This window comes from Lepidochelys olivacea (genome assembly GCF_965140295.1).
Source record: "Lepidochelys olivacea isolate rLepOli2 genome assembly, chromosome: 9".
In the NCBI taxonomy this organism is placed as follows: Eukaryota; Metazoa; Chordata; order Testudines; family Cheloniidae; genus Lepidochelys; species Lepidochelys olivacea.
This window is the reverse complement of record NC_140419.1, coordinates 45,402,439-45,421,045: the sequence shown is the minus strand read 5'-3', so window position 1 is coordinate 45,421,045 and position 18,607 is coordinate 45,402,439. Positions and strand designations below refer to the sequence as shown.

General features: G+C 43.4%; 1 protein-coding gene across 4 annotated transcripts in view; it reads right to left on the bottom strand.

The window, feature by feature from the left end:
- The window catches only part of ARHGEF4 (Rho guanine nucleotide exchange factor 4), a 178,595-nt gene that overhangs the window by 18,994 nt on the left and 140,994 nt on the right, over nucleotides 1-18,607 (bottom strand). The window lies entirely within an intron of this gene.

The following is an 18,607-nucleotide window of genomic DNA, read 5'->3' as shown; positions in this document are numbered from 1 at the left end:
GGCACAAGTCACCCCACTGTGAACAGAGGAGGACAGAACCATGTCACCTTCCCTGCACACACACTCACACTGTCCAGCAGAGTGAATCTGGCTGGAGAAGACAGCATGTTGCAAGCTTTGGAAGGCTGCCATTCTTGTGTGAACTCCTGGTTTCCAGGGGTTCATGCTGCAGTGTAGCCCCTCCTTGTCCCAGTACAGGCCCAGTTTAAAGCCTCAGTCTGGTTCTTATTCTAGTGTGACTAAGAACCTTCAAATCCTTGCAGTAGCACAAGAATTTAAAGCACATTCATTTCTTAGTGCAGTTCATAGGGCTGAATAATGACTATTTCAAATGGCATCTCCTTGCTGAAATGACCTGCCCTGCACCCTGTTTGTATTCAGAGCCATCTCCCCCCAATCAGATTTTATTGCTTTAGAGCCCTTCAGAAGCAGCAAAGTGACAAGAAGCCAAGTCCATTCTGGCTCATGCTTCATCAACAGAATTACTACATGCCAGCTGCAAAGCCAGATTGTGCCCTCTACTGCATCTGCTCCACCCCAGTTTGAGACAGTGAGAGGGGCTTGGTAACTGAGGCAGATTTTGGATCAAAGAGTTGTTATTGGTGATTATGCATTAGCCAGAAAGAACAGAGCATGCACTTTAGATCTCAGAGAACATTTGTGGCACCAGGTCATATTTGCTACAGAAGCCCTTGAGATACAAAAATGGAACCCAATGGTAGCATTTTTACAGAGCCACTTTTCAGAACAGAATGTACCCCACAGTGACCTAAGATTGTATGCTGCTTTAAGTCTTTAGGGTGGTTAAAATTAGCACTTAAGCCACTTTAAATAAGTCCTCAAAGTAACACAAATGCTTAAGCTTAGGGTCAACTGGTTACTAACATATCTCAAAAAGTGCTTACTTTGGAAAAAATGCACCCATGCACAACCCATCCCTCGAACAATCACTTGAATTTAAGGAATGATTCTACTACGGGTATTCAGTGTGTAATTTTCAAATGGTCCCAACTTTCTTACTTTCCAAACAATATTTTTTAAACTTAGTCTTGGACATACTCCTCACTGGGGACTATTTACGTGCCATGGTTGAGTCATTTTTCAACGATCTGTGTGATAAAACAGAGCAGCAAGTCCTTATAATCATGGGGACAATATCCCCTCCCTGAACCCACTCATGATTAAGTAACATCAGAGGAGGTTCACTTCAAACATTCAAAGTAAAAGCTATGCTCAGGCAGAGACCAAGCCTGGAATACTTCAACCCTAAAAGATCATTTTTAAAAAATGCATGAAGAAATAAAAGCAAGGGACTACTGTACATACGGGAAATCTTTGTATCCTGAACTGTGATAGTCACTACCAAAGGAATGTCCATCTGACTTTTCCCTACAAGTCCATCCTGATTTGTTGGGTCAGAGACTTTCCCATTAACCTTAACCTCTGGAGAATAACACTTACGGGCTTTCATCAGGGCCTGGACATGACTACGAATGACGGCTTAGACATCTATGCGATTCTGAGAACCTTTGGGGGCTCCCTTGCTGAGAGGTCAAAGAAAACACTGGACTCTTCCCATTACGATTGGTTAGGGAAGTGTCATCAGACAGTCAATCCAATGTAGGGGGCGTGTGAATCCTGATTTTCTCTAACCCCATTGTGCAGTGCTAGCCTCTGGAAGTTGGGTGGCGTGAACAGCCCCAAGGAGGATCGGAAAGGAGAAAACTTGTATGTACGTGTAACCCCCACACCTTCTGGGTGTGGTGTTCTGTCCCATCTAGTGGCACTGAAACCACTTAGAGAGAGATCAGTTAATGAGTCTGATCTACAGCCTTAGCTAACAATGAGTTTGCTTTTAGCTCATGTGGTAGAGGCTCATGCACTAAGCTCCAGAGGTCCCCGGTTCAATCCCACCTGCCAATGACCAGGGTCTGTCAGCATTACATATTGTTCAATGACAAAGTTACTTATTATACCCTGTCTTCAATACTCTGTCTTCAGTCATGTTAATAACCTCTTCTGAAATATTGTCTCCGTATCCATCCACTGTGCTGTATAGCCCAACATTGGCTATGATATGCACCTGAGATTGATTACATTTTTCCAGGCACAGTTGATCACATCCTGTGTTACTGTTTTTTTGGCTTGGTACCAATACAAATAGTACATAAAGAAAAAAGGCAGGGGATCTTCTGCATGCTACAGGATGCAGAACAGGAGGCATTACAGCTGGCTGCATTTAAAAAAAAAACCTAACTATTTTGGACAGAAAATGCTATTTTATCTAAACCAAAATGTTTTGTGGCAATGTATGGGTTTCGCCAAAATGTTGCACGGAAGGCTTCTCAGGTCCAGGTGAGGGAGGGAGAGAAAGACTCCTGGAATAGCCAATTAGTTTGGACACTCACTTAGGTGGTAGGAGACATAGGGACAAGTCCCAGCTCTGAATACGGCTGGGTGGGTACTCTAACCTGGGTCTCTCACATCCCAGGGGAGTGCCCTAACCAGTAGGCTATTTTGTGGTGAGAGGATGGCTCACTCTCTCTGGAGGTTTTTTGCAACATGTTTTGAAATATCTCCATTTTGTTCTGCTCTCTCACAAACAAATTCCCAAACTGTGACATATTTCATGAAATCAAATTGTTGCTTTTCTGACCATCCCTAGAATTAATATAGCAGCTAAAATGGTCCAAAATGTTTCAGCCATGCCTCATGTCTTTTCAGCACTCCAGCTATTGGGGGTGCATTATAATAATGCTTAGCAGGAATAGAGCACTTCTCATCTGTGCATCTCAAAGGGACCCATAAGAGTGGACAAGTGTCATTGTCCCCAGTTTACAGATGGGAAAAAAGAGTTACAGAGAAGTTAAGGGACATACCTAAAGTCACACACTCTATCAATGACAGAGCCGGAATACAATCCAGGACTCAAATCCCAGTCCTGTGTCTTATCTACTGGACCTCACTACTTCCCATCTACACTGAGTTAGGATGAGTTTGGATCATACAACTGGTATTAGTATGGGACCATTTTCTAGGTAAGAAAAGCGAGGATCAGATAGTGGTAGTGGGTGACCCAGAAAACCAACTGCTACCATAGCTAGTGCAGCAGTAGAGAGCTCTTTTCACACTTCTAAATGCATGGTATACAATTTGTCCTATTAAGCTGTGTGTGTGTGGGCGTTCAGGCTTGATAATTAATCAATAATGCTGTTAGGGCTATTTACCACGCTGCTTACTCGTGGTTCACATAGCAAAGGGGAATAGAAGCCTACTGCTGAAATGTCTCCTCTCCCTTCAGGCATGACTCATTTGCTCCACTGTCACATAGCTATGGAGTAGACTAATTAAGAAATCCTTGAAAAGAACAGAATTCAAAGGGCCTCTCAAGACACAAGTTATGAAGAGCTCATAAGATAAAATAACTCCACTATGGCCTTAAATCCCCTGCTCTGAGTGTAGAATCAAGGACCAGATACATTCACGTCATAGTCCGTGAATGGGGCCATACACAGCTATATGACGCTTCTTTACAAAATTGCTGCTGCAACACAAGCAAGATTCAGCAGGCGTTAATAAATTAACACTGTAAGCACCAGGCAGTCAGAACTGCCTATCTTTATAAAGAAGACAGTATGGCCAATCAGACCCACCAATCAGACCCAACATTAGCAATGATCTTGGGTTGAGCTGTTGACAGCTCACGAAGGGATTTTACACACAGAATTCCTATAGAAATTGATGGGAGCCGTGTCAGTAAAACGCTTAATCAGCTTTGAAAAGCTCAGGCTTCGGCATGGGTGGATGGCAAAGCTGTCCTTTAGTTTAATGCAGCATCTAGTATTAATACCTGAAGTCTTCTACATTCAGGAATGTAGCTATAAAGGTGGTTGTGTATGTAGCTACAGAGTCACAGCTGAACTACCAAATACCCAGGAGTAGGCAGATAAATCCATGCCAAAGGTGTTTGGGACTCATAGTAGTTACTCAAAAATGGTGGTGGGGATTATAGACCAACTATTGTTTCATCAAAAGTTAACACCATTTCTACACTAAGGGAAAAATGAGAGGAGATTAAGGCAGAAGAGTGAGGAGAAAAATGTTTTATTTAGGCTCTGGACTTTCCCACCCCATTTAGTCCCGCAACATTTGAAACACCACCTTGACTGAAGGCTACAGCTCCCTGATTCAACGCCACTTTAACTCCGGGATCTATTTGGCCTTTGGGAGGGGACAGGTACTGAAAAATTCAATAGTTCACTGATTATTACCAGCATATTATGTACTGCCTTTTAGTGCATCATGTCTTTGATCTGCAGCTTTTTAAAAAAAAATATTTTGTTGGACTCTCATGGAATGAGTACATGACTCCTTGTTTTAACAGACCCTCCTCTGAGATAGATCATTTAAGAGTAGACTGTGCCACTACTCAACATCAGTCATGGTGTCACTGCCATAAATATTATTAAACTATTGATATTATTTCACATAGTTTCTCTGACTTGTAAGTGTAGCTGTTCCAGACATGGCGCTGAACCACAATGGACACTGTAGAATTCAACAAAGCTTGTTCTGGCAGAGACATGTGGCTGGGATAAGAATGGGATGGTTAAGACTCTCCTTTTGTTAATTAAGAGGAAGCACAATAGGAGGAGAAGGGTTTTCTGCAAGATGTCCAAGAACACTGCACAGTTAGGCAGGTAAATTACAAGTGCTTCTTGCCTTCCACAGAAGCATCACGCTAGATGGAGTATTGAAAAGGCTCACAGTTACCACATCACATGCCCTACTCTTGCTATTTACCATAGTCACTGAGAAACAAAGGTCAGCTTCCATACAAAACAATGTTTAACTGGTCCATTCTGTGACTTCGGCAGCTTTTCATTCTGACCACTCCAGAGCTTTTCTTAAAGGCCTGCATTTCCTACAGCTAAACTTGTTCTTGGACCTAAGTAAGATGACCAGACACCCCGATATTAGGGGCTTTGTCTTATATAAACAACTATTAACTCCTCCTCCCCCCACAAAAAGTGACCTGATTTTTCACACTTGCTACCTGCTCACCTTAGACCTAAGCAACGTGTGAACCAGAGTCTCTGGAAGGGAAATCGTAGAAAACAGAATGCAAACCTTGCCTTCTTCAGACCTGCTCTCAGTCAGTTTTGTTTGCAACTCTGTAAATGAACAGAAACGAGGGAGTTCTCTTTATTTACACCCAGGTTGAGTGTGCAAAGATACATCAGCAAGCCAAATGCAATATTATCAGTGTACCACTGACACTGAATATTGACCGTACTGCAGGTGCTCTAATACTACATTAGCATTTTTATTCATCTGCAGCTGCTTTTAACTGTCCACATAGCTACAATCGGCTGTAATTTGTTAGCTGCTCATTTACAGTTCACCAAAGAAGCACTGTGTATGTTACTTGATAGTCACAAAAGTGAACAATAAGGTACGTTAGAGGCTGCTGCATTAGGATCCCAAGCTCCGTCTCTTCTAGGGCAGAACAAATATGACCAAGAGGGGCGAACAAACAGCCCGGGGTCCACCGCAAATCCACATAATTACACTGAAATTAAGCCAATTATATGTATGCAAAGAAACTGAGTTTGCCAAGCACTGCATCTATATGCATGTTTGTATTTTGACTGGTTTCAGAGTAACAGCCGTGTTAGTCTGTATTCGCAAAAAGAAAAGGAGGACTTGTGGCACCTTAGAGACTAACCAATTTATTAGAGCATGAGCTTTCGTGAGCTACAGCTCACTTCCTCAGATGCATATCGTGGAAACTGCAGCAGGCTTTATATATACACAGAGAATATGAAACAATACCTATTCCCACCCCACTGTCCTGCTGGTAATAGCTTATCTAAAGTGATTTCCAGCACAAATCCAGGTTTTCTCACCCTCCACCCCCCCACACAAATTCACTCTCCTGCTGGTGATAGCCCATCCAAAGTGACAACTCTTTACACAATGTGCATGACAATCAAGCTGGGCTATTTCCTGCATAAATCCAGGTTCTCACATCCCCCCCACCCCCATACACACACAAACTCACTCTCCTGCTGGTAATAGCTCATCCAAAGTGACCACTCTTCAAGTTAAAATCCAAGTTAAACCAGAACATCTGGTGGGGGGGGGGTAGGAAAAAACAAGAGGAAACAGGCTACCTTGCATAATGACTTAGCCACTCCAAGTCTCTATTTAAGCCTAAATTAATAGTATCCAATTTGCAAATGAATTCCAATTCAGCAGTTTCTCGCTGGAGTCTGGATTTGAAGTTTTTTTTGTTTTAAGATAGCGACCTTCATGTCTGTGATCGCGTGACCAGAGAGATTGAAGTGTTCTCCGACTGGTTTATGAATGTTATAATTCTTGACATCTGATTTGTGTCCATTTATTCTTTTACGTAGAGACTGTCCAGTTTGACCAATGTACATGGCAGAGGGGCATTGCTGGCACATGATGGCATATATCACATTGGTGGATGTGCAGGTGAACGAGCCTCTGATAGTGTGGCTGATGTTATTAGGCCCTGTGATGGTGTTCCCTGAATAGATATGTGGGCACAGTTGGCAACGGGCTTTGTTGTATTTTGACTGTTCAGCTCTTGTTGGTCTAAGGCTGTATACCTCAGCATAATTGCCTCATATGTCCCAGGCTTGTTCTCGCGGAAGCTCCAGGCAATACTAACAGAGATAAAAGATCTGTGAACTGTGTAGAAACCCTATGAAACCAGGGATGGTTTCAAGCCCCCCAAAAGGCAAAACCCACAGACTGCTCCAGCTGCTTCACTCTGTTAATCCTTCCCCTATGGAGGAGCTCACCTTCCCGCTTTTATGGAAAGTGCAGCAGGGGAGTTTTATATAGCATGTTATTTCCCATCATGCCCAGAATCATGGCTGCACTCACTCTAGAGATTCTTGTAAATGTACAGGTGTAATCTAACCAATCTCTGCCCCTGACTTAAAAGTTTCTCCTGTAGTTCAACGCTTCCATCCCCCTCATCCCGCCCTCCAACTCTCTGTGTTCAGGGAAGGAGAGAGGAGAGAAGAAAAAGGTCAACAGAGACTGTGCAAGCTGGTTTTCACAAAAACAACAGTAATAAAAAAGAACCAGCCCCCTGGCATGGGCCAGGCCCAGGCAATTAACATTCCCCTACCCAGGAGCTTTAAGAAATCATCTTCCCCTTTTGTTACTAAGAAGGGAACCTCTAGACGGTCATTTATTCACAGCATGTAAGGCCTGAAAGGTCCATTAGCTCTTCTAGTCTCATCTCCTGTATATCACAAGGCACTACATTTCACACAGTTACCTGTGTATTGGCCCAATAACTTGTATTTGGCTAAAGCATACCTTTCAGAAAGGAATCCAGCCTTGATCTGAAAACATCCACAGATAGAGACTCCACCACTTCCCTCAGTAGTTTGTTTGAATGGTTCAGCACCACAACTGCCAAAATACTGTGCCTAATTTCTAATTTGAATTTGTCTGGCTCCAGCTTCCAACCATCGGTTCTTGTTCTGCCTTTCACTGCTGGATTAAAGAGCCCTTTAGTATCTGAGATTTTCTCCCTGTGAAGGTACTTATACAGAGTAGTCATGTCACCTCTCAATCTTCTGTCGAATAAACTAAACAGACTGAGCTCCTTAAGTGTCTCACTGTTAGGCATTTTCTCCAGCCCTGCAATCGTTTTTGTGGCTCTTTTCTATACCCTCTCCAGTTTTTCAAAATCCTTTTTAAAAAATGGACACCAGAACTGGACACAGTATTCCAGTGTAAGCCATACTAACCACATTAGCCCTTTCTGCTACAGCATTGCTCTAGAAGCTCACGTTGAGTTGCTCATCTACTATAGGGTGACCACACAGCAAATGTGAAAAATCGGGATGGGGGTAGGGGATAATAGATGCCTATATAAAACAAAGCCCCAAATATTGGGACTGTCCCTATAAAATCATGCCATCTGGTCACCCTAATCTACTGTGACCCCTAAATCCCTTTCAGAGTCATTGCTTTACAGGATACAGCCCCCCATGTAGGTGCAGCCCTGCATTTTTTGTTCCTAAATATATGGCCTTGCATTTGGTTGTATTAAAACACAGTTTGTTTGAGTGGGCCAAGCTTACCAAGTGATCCAGATTGCTCTGTATGACTGACCTGTCCTCATCATTATTTACCACTCCACCAATCTTTGTGTCATCTGCAGATTTTATCAGCAGTGATTTTATATTTGACTCCAGACCTATGATGAAAGTGTTGAATAGTGTTGGGCCCAGAACTGATCCATGTGGAACCCCACTAGAAACAACCCCATGTGATGATTTCCCATTGATGACTACTTTTTGAGACCTGTCTGTTAGCCAGTCCTTATTCTATTTAGCATGTGCTCGATTGATATTATATAGTGCCAATTTTTTAATATCAGAATGTCACATGCTACTAAGTCCAATTCCTTACAAAAGTCTATTACATTTACCAGTTATGTTTATCAACCAAACTTGTAATCTCACCAAAGAATAAAATCAGATTTGTTTGACAAGGCCTATTTTCCATAAAAGCATATTGCTTGTCATTAATTATATTCCTATCCTTTAATTCTTTACCTACTGAATCCTGCTTCCAATTCTTCCTGCTCCCTGCGGTAATTTCCTTCTCAAGGAATATGCAGCGGTAGGTGGTTAAAGTAGATTGAAACAGGAGGGGGAGCTCCCACTGCGCCACCCAAGGAGGAAGGGGAGCTGTAGAGAAACAGGTTACCCAAGCCAGGGGGAAGAGGGATGCTATCCTTGTTTTTAGCAGAGTAGGCAGAGCGGTGCTCGCCTTTATTTGAAGCTATGTGTGTGTGTTGGGGGAAGTGGTTATAGGAAAGAACTACAACCCAGGCATCACTTGCAGTGCTTTGCAGGTTAGGGATCCACTACACAGCACATACATGCACCTTTTGGGGGAAGTCTTCTCTTCAACATCCATTCTAAGGACAGCTTTCCCATAACTTTCCCCTCTGACCTTCCATGACCGATCACTTTCATCAACCAGAAACAAATTCGGTAATGCTTTCTCCCAGAGAAATCCCATTCACTCCTGGTAGAGATATGGGAGTTTCCTGTTTTTATCATGTGTTATGTAGTAACAGAGTCTGCTAACTTTCTAGAGCTAATATCCTCAGTCTTAGGCAAAGGAAACCACAGAAGATAAAATACCACTGAATCCTTCCCAAGGTTATCATCATTCTATAAAAGACAGTTCCTGCTATCACGCCAGGTAACAAAATGTTAATTTATTACAGAAGTTGCTGTTAGTTACCACTCTAATTAAGGTTGTAAAATGGCTTCCAGAAACCCTTGTTATCATTCACTCAAGTTTCCAGAAGACTATTCTTTGAAGATGAAATTTTCCATACTCTTTTCCCAGCCTCAAGCCGTATTTTTTTCTGGTAATTGTGAACTAATTTTGTTCAACTGTTTTTGAATGAGACGATAGTAAAAACAAAACCAAAGCAATTTTCTGTTTCCCATTCTCACCATCATTGTACTAACAAATGGCCGAACTCTGAACATTCAGACTTGATGTGTAGGCTCCTCAGTGAGGAATAGCAAAACCTGTGCTAGGCTGGAAAATGTGTAGTTCATCATTTAGTAGTTATGAGGGTTTGAAAATGCCCTCTGTGGAGCATGCAGAGTGGGAACACTCTCCTATCTATGAATGCACAGTACAAGTAGGCATGCGTATAAAACTAAGGAAATACAGTGTCGTTCAAAAATGTTCAAAAGGCCTTTGGCAGTTAAGTGATTGCTTAAAGGACCACACCATCTTAAAACCACAGGGCCCAAGAACTTAAGTTGCTCTAAAGCCTTAAATCAGCTTAAGTTTAAACCCATCTAAAGCCTTAAAGTGACTTAAGCAGCTTATACCAGTCTAAGGCCTTTAAGTGGCTTAAGATGCTTCAAATTTTGGCTAGCCTGCCCTGCCCTCCCCTCCCCCCCCCCCCCCCCCGCCACACACACACATGCACCCACACCCAACCTCTCTGGCCATACAGTTTGGGAACAAGCAACAGGCACCATCTGCTAAAAGCATTGCCTGGGATTTCAAAGTATCCTACATGCCAAACTCATATTGACTTTGAATGGCAAGTGGAAACCTTACTCCCTTAGGTCTCTTTGAACTTCTTAAGCTTTGACATTTTGCTGCACACCACAGCCACTCTAAAACTCAACATGAGACCAGGACAGAACTCAAACCCTCCTGCCCCTTGAGCTGAAGACAAGTAGAACCTCAAGTCGCTGTTCTAAGTGTAGGGCCAATGGCATACAGTTGACCTGTTCTGATTCTCTCCAGTAGAGGGAAGCAACACATAGGAGCTAGTCAGTGTATTACAATATTAACTAGAGAGCAGTCACAACTAGAACTTTGAAATCAAAACACCTGTGAGTTTCTTCTCTTTTCTTCTCTGGAGGTGGGAAGGAAGGAGGACTGGATTTGAATCCCCATATGTGAACTTTCCATTGTGGTCTTGATTGTGGGTCAGATCCCAGACAATAAGGGACCTATTTTCCAGTTCTAGCTTGGATACAGCTAAAATGTTGGTTGACCTCATAAAATTTGAAGCCCAAACAGAGGGAATCTCACAAGAGTAGCTAATTGTACAACAGCAGCTTGAACGATTTTGGCACCTTCAAACTTGAACCTTACTTTACGCCTGGCTTCAAACCCTGTGAAACCGAACCTATACCTAACAGGAAGGAATCCAGATCCAAACATCACCTCCTCAGCCCACCTCTAATTATTTGTGACTGGCAAAACTGTTGCAACTTTTAATTTTATCTTTACTCAGGGACACAATTGGGAATGCTAGTTATTGTCTTCATTTTAATGTTATGTGCCTGTGATTATACTACATATACATGCTGCTGTGTTCTGTATTCTAGTCTCTCTCCATGGTCCTTCCCCATCCCCCGCTTTCTTCTTTCCTCGAGGATCTGAATTTCTCTTTGAGCCTCTCCTACCAATGTCCCCTTTACTATCCTCCATGATACCACCTGTCCCTCTGTCTCTTTGTTGGAGTTCAAACTTCCCCTTAAACTCCTGTCCCTAAAGTGGGCTGCTGCCAAGTTTTGAGGTTCCTCCTTTGTACTCCCCGCCCCCCCCCCCGTTGCTTCCTTCTCCCTCTGCAAGGTATTGCTGCCATTTTTGACATGTGGGGAGATCAGGTGCCCTTTAGCTATGGGCCAGCAGCCTGCATCTTAGCTGGCTCCCCCATACAACCGCCGCCCCCTGTGGCTGGAGGCCACATTGACAACTCAGGAGACGCCAGCTCAGTTTTAGGAAAGCAGCAACTGCCTGAGAAGCTCATAGTGCCCTTATCTCCACTGGGAGAAGTCCAATTATTCCCCTAATGGATCAGGAATCCCCTGCACCAAAAAAACAAAAAGTTGGTAGATACACAGCCAAAGAGTTCCTGGGCATAAACACCTGGCCTTAGCTCTTCATCTGTGGAAAGACGAGGGAACCAGAAAGACTCACAATGCTCTAAGCTTTGAGCCAGACCTTTATTCCTTCCCCAGGAGACTCAGTAACTTACAGAATCAGCTGCAGGTTGGAGGTAAATTAATCTAAATTTGTTTTACAAATGAGGCAAGAGGAAACATTTGCAAGAAGCAAATATAACAGTGGTGTTTGCAAACCACTTCAAATCAGCAAAAGGTCAGCATATCTCTGGTTCTGGGATAGGCAGCTTGCCAGAAAGTAGCCCTCATTTGTCTTTGTGTGTAATTTAATTTTAATGGAACACGCTGCAAGGAACACACTAAAATGATTTTTATTGCTACGATCGTCTGTAAAAAATCCCCTTTGGATTAACAGTCATGTGCCAGATCCTGCCCCAAGTTAATGGGAGCTGAGGACACTCAGCACCTAACAGGAGGAGCCCCAGAATTTTCAGGATTTGACCCTTAGTGGCAATTTCCCCAGCCCCCAAAGAACTATTCAAGAATTAGCCTCTGCCTCCTTCCTTTGGCTTCTTCTGTAAAAACAACTGCAAGTGCCCAATGACCCAAAAAATTAGCTATAGTGGCAATTTCTCTATTTGTATCTCTCTTACGCACAAACATATACTTCAGGCTTTCACCTTATTATGCTAGTGATCAAATAGACCTTGTCCATTCTTCCTTTCTTAGGTGGCCATAAGAAAATCTCAATATTAGCAGGGCTGGGGGGGGGGGGATCAGAACTGACGCCGTTTCACATGTTCGTCATTAGGCAAATGTTAGTCATTCTTTTATTATTCCTTATCTGATTGGTTTCTGTGGGAGTAAAAATGTAGTCACTCACTTTCTCCTTTTTTATTCTAACAAGAGCTCCTTTGTTCTAATCAAGTTCTCTCCCTAACTCCTTCTCTGAGTAAATATATGTTGTTGTTTTTAAAAATCCTATTGATGGTACATGTAATGGGTAGATAGAAGTAGCAGCTGGTTGGAATCTTTTGGGCTCCTCTCATGCTTATGCCATTTAAATATTTCCCATTTTCCTCATTCATCTGAGGTGTCGATTGCCATTTTGGTCAAGAAAGCCAGTGGATTCCCTTGGTCCATTATCCATATTGCTGCCTCTAGTCCATGCTGGAAAATAAGGCAGCTGAGCTGGGGCAGATCACAGGTTCTCTTCCTCCTCTTGTGTAACACTATTTCTTTACCCTAGCCAAACACACAAGTGTTCAACAGATTCCTCCTCCTCCATGGGACTGAATCCCTCAGCAATGGAAGAGGTTGCAAAATGAATCGTGGGCCTTGCAATAAGCAGCTTTGCAAGGCAATCAGAGGCAGTGTTTTTGAGTGGCTAGGGCACTAGACTGACCCAGTGGACCTCCGCCCTATTCCCAACTCTGACACGGACCTGCTGTGTGATCTTGGGCAACGTCTCTTCCCTTCTCTCTGTCCGCTTCCCTTCCTGCCCTTTGTCTGTTTAGACAGTGAGACATTTGGGGAAGGGGCTGCATCTTACTATATATGTGTACAGTGAGACACTGATTCCTATTGGGGCCTCTAGGTGTTACTGTAATACAAATATAATAAATACTAAAACATTCAGTTACAATTTCTTACCACATTCCTCATGGTAATTTTCAAATCCTGCTTTTACTTATCCACTTATGAAACTTTTTTTTTGGGGGGGGGGGGCTGATGGGGGAGAAAAAAATCTTCTCTGTTAGGTTCTTTGTTCCAGATCCTTGATTGGTGTAAACAGGCATAACTCCTTAAACTCAACAGAGCTAGGCCAATTTACAGCAGCGGAGGAGCTTACTCGGTGTATTACAACAATGCTGAAAGTGGTGGCTGTTTTGGAATGCCTGAAGTAACCCCAGCACAAATCTGTACTGAGGAATAAGTCAATAGGTACAAGAGAAATGCCATTTTATTTCATACTTTGCAGCTTTTTCATTAGTTAACATGCCCAGGGATGCAATATAAATACAAACATTCCTCATTTTTTAATCTTATCTAATCTGTGCAATGGGACATTTTAAAAATCAGAACAGCAAAAGCATAAATTACAAATAATAGTTGATGGTATCATTCTAAATACTTAACGTGTTTCTTATCTGGCCAGCTCCATGCCTTAGAGCCCAGGAATAAATCACAAAGACAGCGGATGGTTATCAAAAGTCACCCTACAAAAATGAATCTAGCCTTGGAGAATAGACGTAGACCAAAACATGATCAAAAGCAAACAGCTCCCTCCTTGACATAGGTCCAGTACTCCGGAACGGAAGGGAGCAAACTTTTGTACTGTCTACATTTAAAGCAAAGAAACAAGCTTAGCAGGCCCTGCTCTCTCATTGGACAGGCCACTGCCAGTGAAATGTTCTGGTGCATTAGAGCTAGACCGCTTCTCCTGGTCCCATATTGCTGTGTAGGGGAGTGGAAGACAGTAAGGACACACCTCTGTGCAGCCCATGCGGGTCGCTTCTTGCAATTGGGTAAGTACAGAGGTTGCACTTGGAACATTCCCCCCCAGGAGCAACAAGGAAGACAGTGAGTAGGGAGTGAGGGGAGCTATGGCTTTTTGCCCCCATGTATGGACCAGAGAAGCTGGCTAGCTGTGGGGTGTGGAAGAGTGCACTGTACCCCAAAAGGTGCATCAAGGCATTACTCTCCAGCACAAATAGAGAGCCAGGGGAGACACTGTGCCTCAGAAATTTGTCTGAGGCTCAATATCACTGGGTGTTACCCCTTGCACTTCCACACTGCTTCTCAGTCAGGGCTGTGCCCAAAAGCACAACTGAGCCCAACATCTGCATTGCTGCAGTGAAGAAAACGAACAGTCTCAGTGCTGGGTCTTCACCTTTGATGACAATTAAGTGAAACTAGCAAAAAACAAACACACAAACAAAACTGAATGCCAACTTTGTGCCTTCAAATCCCAAATCACCTTCCTTTCCCATCAGTCTTTTCAGCATTGCCGATGCTGTTCGCACCCAACACGACTCCGGAATCCTTGGCCTGATGTCATCTCTCCGGGTTGTTTCTTAAACTAAGATTTGAGGCAGGTTTGAATGAGTCACGGTTTCTAAATACAGGTTGATTAACTTCTATAGGCCAGAAGTGAGGCTTTCAAGGTGAGAAATCCCACTTTCAGAAACAGATGTGATGGCATAATTAGCTGTACCCAGCTTGAGACTGTATATATGACTGTAGGCAAGGCTGGGGTGGAGCAAGAGAAACAAATATAAGTGTTCCCCTTCCAACCATAAAACTATGCCCAGATACCATGAAAATGGCCATCTTACAAATAACTGGATAAAGAGATGGAAATGCCCAAAAAAATTCATCCATCATTTCCTCATTAAATATTAGGGGCAAAAGACCCAGATTCAGACCCCTACCCTGTATGCCCTGGCAACCATCCAGGGCTGCTGGAGTCTGGAGATATACAGTAACTCCTCACTTAACCATTGTAGTTATGTTCCTGAAAAATGCGACTTTAAGCGAAACGACGTTAAGCGAATCCAATTTCCCCGTAAGAATTAATGTAAATAGGGGGGTTAGGTTCCAGGGAATTTTTTTTTTTTGCCAGACAAAAGGCATTATATACATTTTAAACAATTTCAAACAAGCAATTTAATAAAGTTGTGCAATGCTTCGCTCTAACATTGTTTGGCCGCCTGCTTTGTCCACGGCTGGCAGCCCCCATCAGCTCCCTATGCCCCCGCACTCCAGCGCCTCCTGTCCGCTAGCGGACCCCGCAGATCAGCGCCTCCCCCTTCCCTCCCCTGCCTCCTGCCCGCTGCAATCAGCTGGTTTCCAGGGGAGGGAGGGGGGAGGCTGTGTGCTGTGTCCTCGCTCCTCCCCGCAGCCTCCTGAATGCCGCAAGACAGCTGATTGCCGTGGGCAGGAGGCAGGGGGAACAGGGGGAAGGTGCTGATCCACGGGGTCCGCTGGCGGGCGGGAGGTGCTGCGGGGGGGGGGGGGTGTAGGGAGCTGATGGGGGGCTGCAGCTGTGGACAAAGCAGGCGGCCAAATGATGTTACAGTGGAGCATTGCACAACTTTAAACAAGCATGTTCTGTAATGGATCATGGACGTAACATTGAAACAACGTTAAGCGAGAGGACGTTAAGAGGGGAGTTACTGTCTGTACCTCCAATTAGCACTTTGCTCCAGGATTTCAGACTTGCACTGTCTTTGTAACAACTTCCTTTTTGACATAAGGATTGTTGGGCCCTTCAACTCCCATCTACGCTGTGAAATAATTATATACAGCATGTACCTAGCTCCTTCCACTGAAGAGCTGAAAGAGCTTTACAAACATTGATTCATTTAGTCTCCCACTTCCCCTGTGAGAGAGAAGTCTTGTTATCCCTATTTTACTGTGGAGGGAAACTGAGGCAGAGAGCTAAAGCAATTTCCTCAAAGTCACCCAGAATCTATGGCAGAGCCAGGAATAGGCGGCAGGCCTCCTGACTCTCAGTATTGTGCTTTCAGCCCCAAGACACTTTCCCCAGAAATCTTTTTCTGGGTACAGCAATGCTTGCCTTCCAAGGATATCATTACGGAAAGAAGGAAGTGGATTAACTGACATTACAGAACAATCAAAGGCAGCGTACAGATGAAGGCAGGAAAAGCCTTTGTACACATTTCACAAACTCCAACCCTGCTATCTTTACTGAAAAGTGTGCCCCTTAACACTCCAGCACTTGGGACCACAGCCTTGCTGAGCTGAGGATTTTCTTCCTACAAAGGATCCAATCTGAGATAAAGAAAAGGACACGCACACATACAATTCTAGCACCTCATGGCTTAAAAGGTAAGGCAACTATAGTTGGAGCCGGAGGTTGCCATTGTTATTCACATCGAGAGATACCCTTAATCCACATGTAGTCTCAATAGTTTCAGGGGGGCATTTGTGACGTAAGGCTCTCCCCAAGCCAATTACAGAGGGCAGAGTCAGGCTTTATGGGAGAATTTTTATGACACACACACAAAAAACATTGACTTGTTTTTCTCTCTCTTTATTGCATTTATTAACATTATCAAGGAATTTTAATGTAAAAGGCTGAGTTAATGCAGTGCTAAGATTGCAGATTTAAACATCAACAGTCAAGAAATGCCAGAGTTAAGGTTCTCATAGCAACATTAAACGGCCCAAGGGTGCACATGTGTAGTATTCTGGATAACTAGCTATGCTGTCAAATGTGTGCCTCAATATTCAGGACTGGGTATGTTAAATCACTGTAAGAACCTTCATTATTCCATCTCCTGGATTTTGTGTGTTTAAATTTGCAATCTTAACATTGCTGTAATGTAGTTTTATATCCAGTATATAGTGTGTGTGTGTGTGTACACATATACATACTGTACATTCTTGATATACAACCACACACACACACAATATACATATGCAACGGAGTCAAGTGTTAAAGAATTCTGCTACTAGCTTAAAAACATGGGTGATAATAGCTTGCATTGCAAGAAGCCTTTCCTTTATTTGTCTTTAGCTTGCTCCCAACCCTATTTCCACAACTCTGCTAGGCTCTCTCCACTGCTCACTAATGGCAGCTAGCACTTTTCAAGTCAGAAGCGGTCCAGGAACCTTTGTGTCAGAAGTTGCTGCATGTCAAGAACAAGGGAGCTGCCATGGCAGTCAGCAGTGGGGTATATCAGTGCCCTGGAAGCACCATCTGCCAGAATTATGCTTCCAACCAGACATCTTGGTTGTCTCCAGAAGCAGACCGCTAGCAGAAGCAATGACCACTAGCAATTTTAGGACTCATATGCTCCCCAGGATCCACTCCATTGGCTGCTGCTGCATCACCTTTGAAGGGCCACAAAAGTTAATGCAAATGGTATTAGAATGGTTTCAGAGTAGCAGCCGTGTTAGTCTGTATCGGCAAAAAGAACAGGAGTACTTGTGGCACCTTAGAGACTAACAAATTTATTAGAGCATAAGCTTTCGCGGGCTACAGCCCACTTCATCGGATGCAGAGAATGGAACATATAGTAAGAAGATACACACACACACATACAGAGAAGGTGGAAATTGCCATACAAACTGTAAGAGGCTAATTAATTAAGATGAGCTATTATCAGCAGGAGAAAAAAACTTTTGTAGCAATGATCCAGATGGCCCATTTAGACAGTTGACAAGAAGGTGTGAGGATACTTAACATAGGGAAAAAGGTTCAGTATGTGTAATGATCCAGCCACTCTCAGTCTCTATTCAAACCCAAGTTAATGGTATCTAGTTTGCATATTAATTCAAGCTCAGCAGTTTCTCGTTGGAGTCTGTTTTTGAAGCTTTTCTGTTGCAAAATTGCCACCCTTAAATCTTTTACTGAGTGGCCAGAGAGGTTGAAGTGTTCTCCTACCGGCTTTTGAATGTTATGTTTCCTGATGTCAGATTTGTGTCCATTTATTTTGCGTAGAGACTGTCTGATTTGGCCAATGTACATGGCAGAGAGGCATTGCTGGCACATGAATGCATATATCACATTGGTAGACGTGCAGGTGAATGAGCCCCTGATGGCATGGCTAATGTGATTAGGTCCTGTGACGGTTTTACTTGAATAAATATGTGGACAGAGTTGGCATCAGGTTTTGTTGCAAGGATAGGTTCCTGGGTTAGTGTGTTTGTTGTGTGGTGTGTGGTTGCTGGAGAGTATTTGCTTCAGGTTGGGGGGCTGTCTGGAAGCAAGGACTGGTCTGTCTCCCAAGATCTGTGAGAGTGAGGGATCATTTTTCAGGATAGGTTGTAAATCTTTTATGATGTGCTGGAGAGGTTTTAGTTGGGGGCTGAAGGTGACAGCTAGTGGTGTTCTTTTATTTTCTTTGTTGGGCCTATCGTGTAGTAGGTGACTTCTGGGTACTCTTCTGGCTCTGTCAATCTGTTTTTTCACTTCAGCAGGTGGGTAGTGTAGATTTAAGAATGCTTGATAGAGATCTTGTAGGTGTTTGTCTCTGAGGGATTGGAGCAAATGCAGTTGTATCTTAGAGCTTGGCTGTAGACAATGGATCGTGTGGTGTGTCCTGCATGGAAGCTGGAGTGAGAATGCATCTCACTCCTAAAGCCATCAGCTACTGTGGCCGAGCAAAAAAGGGCAAAAG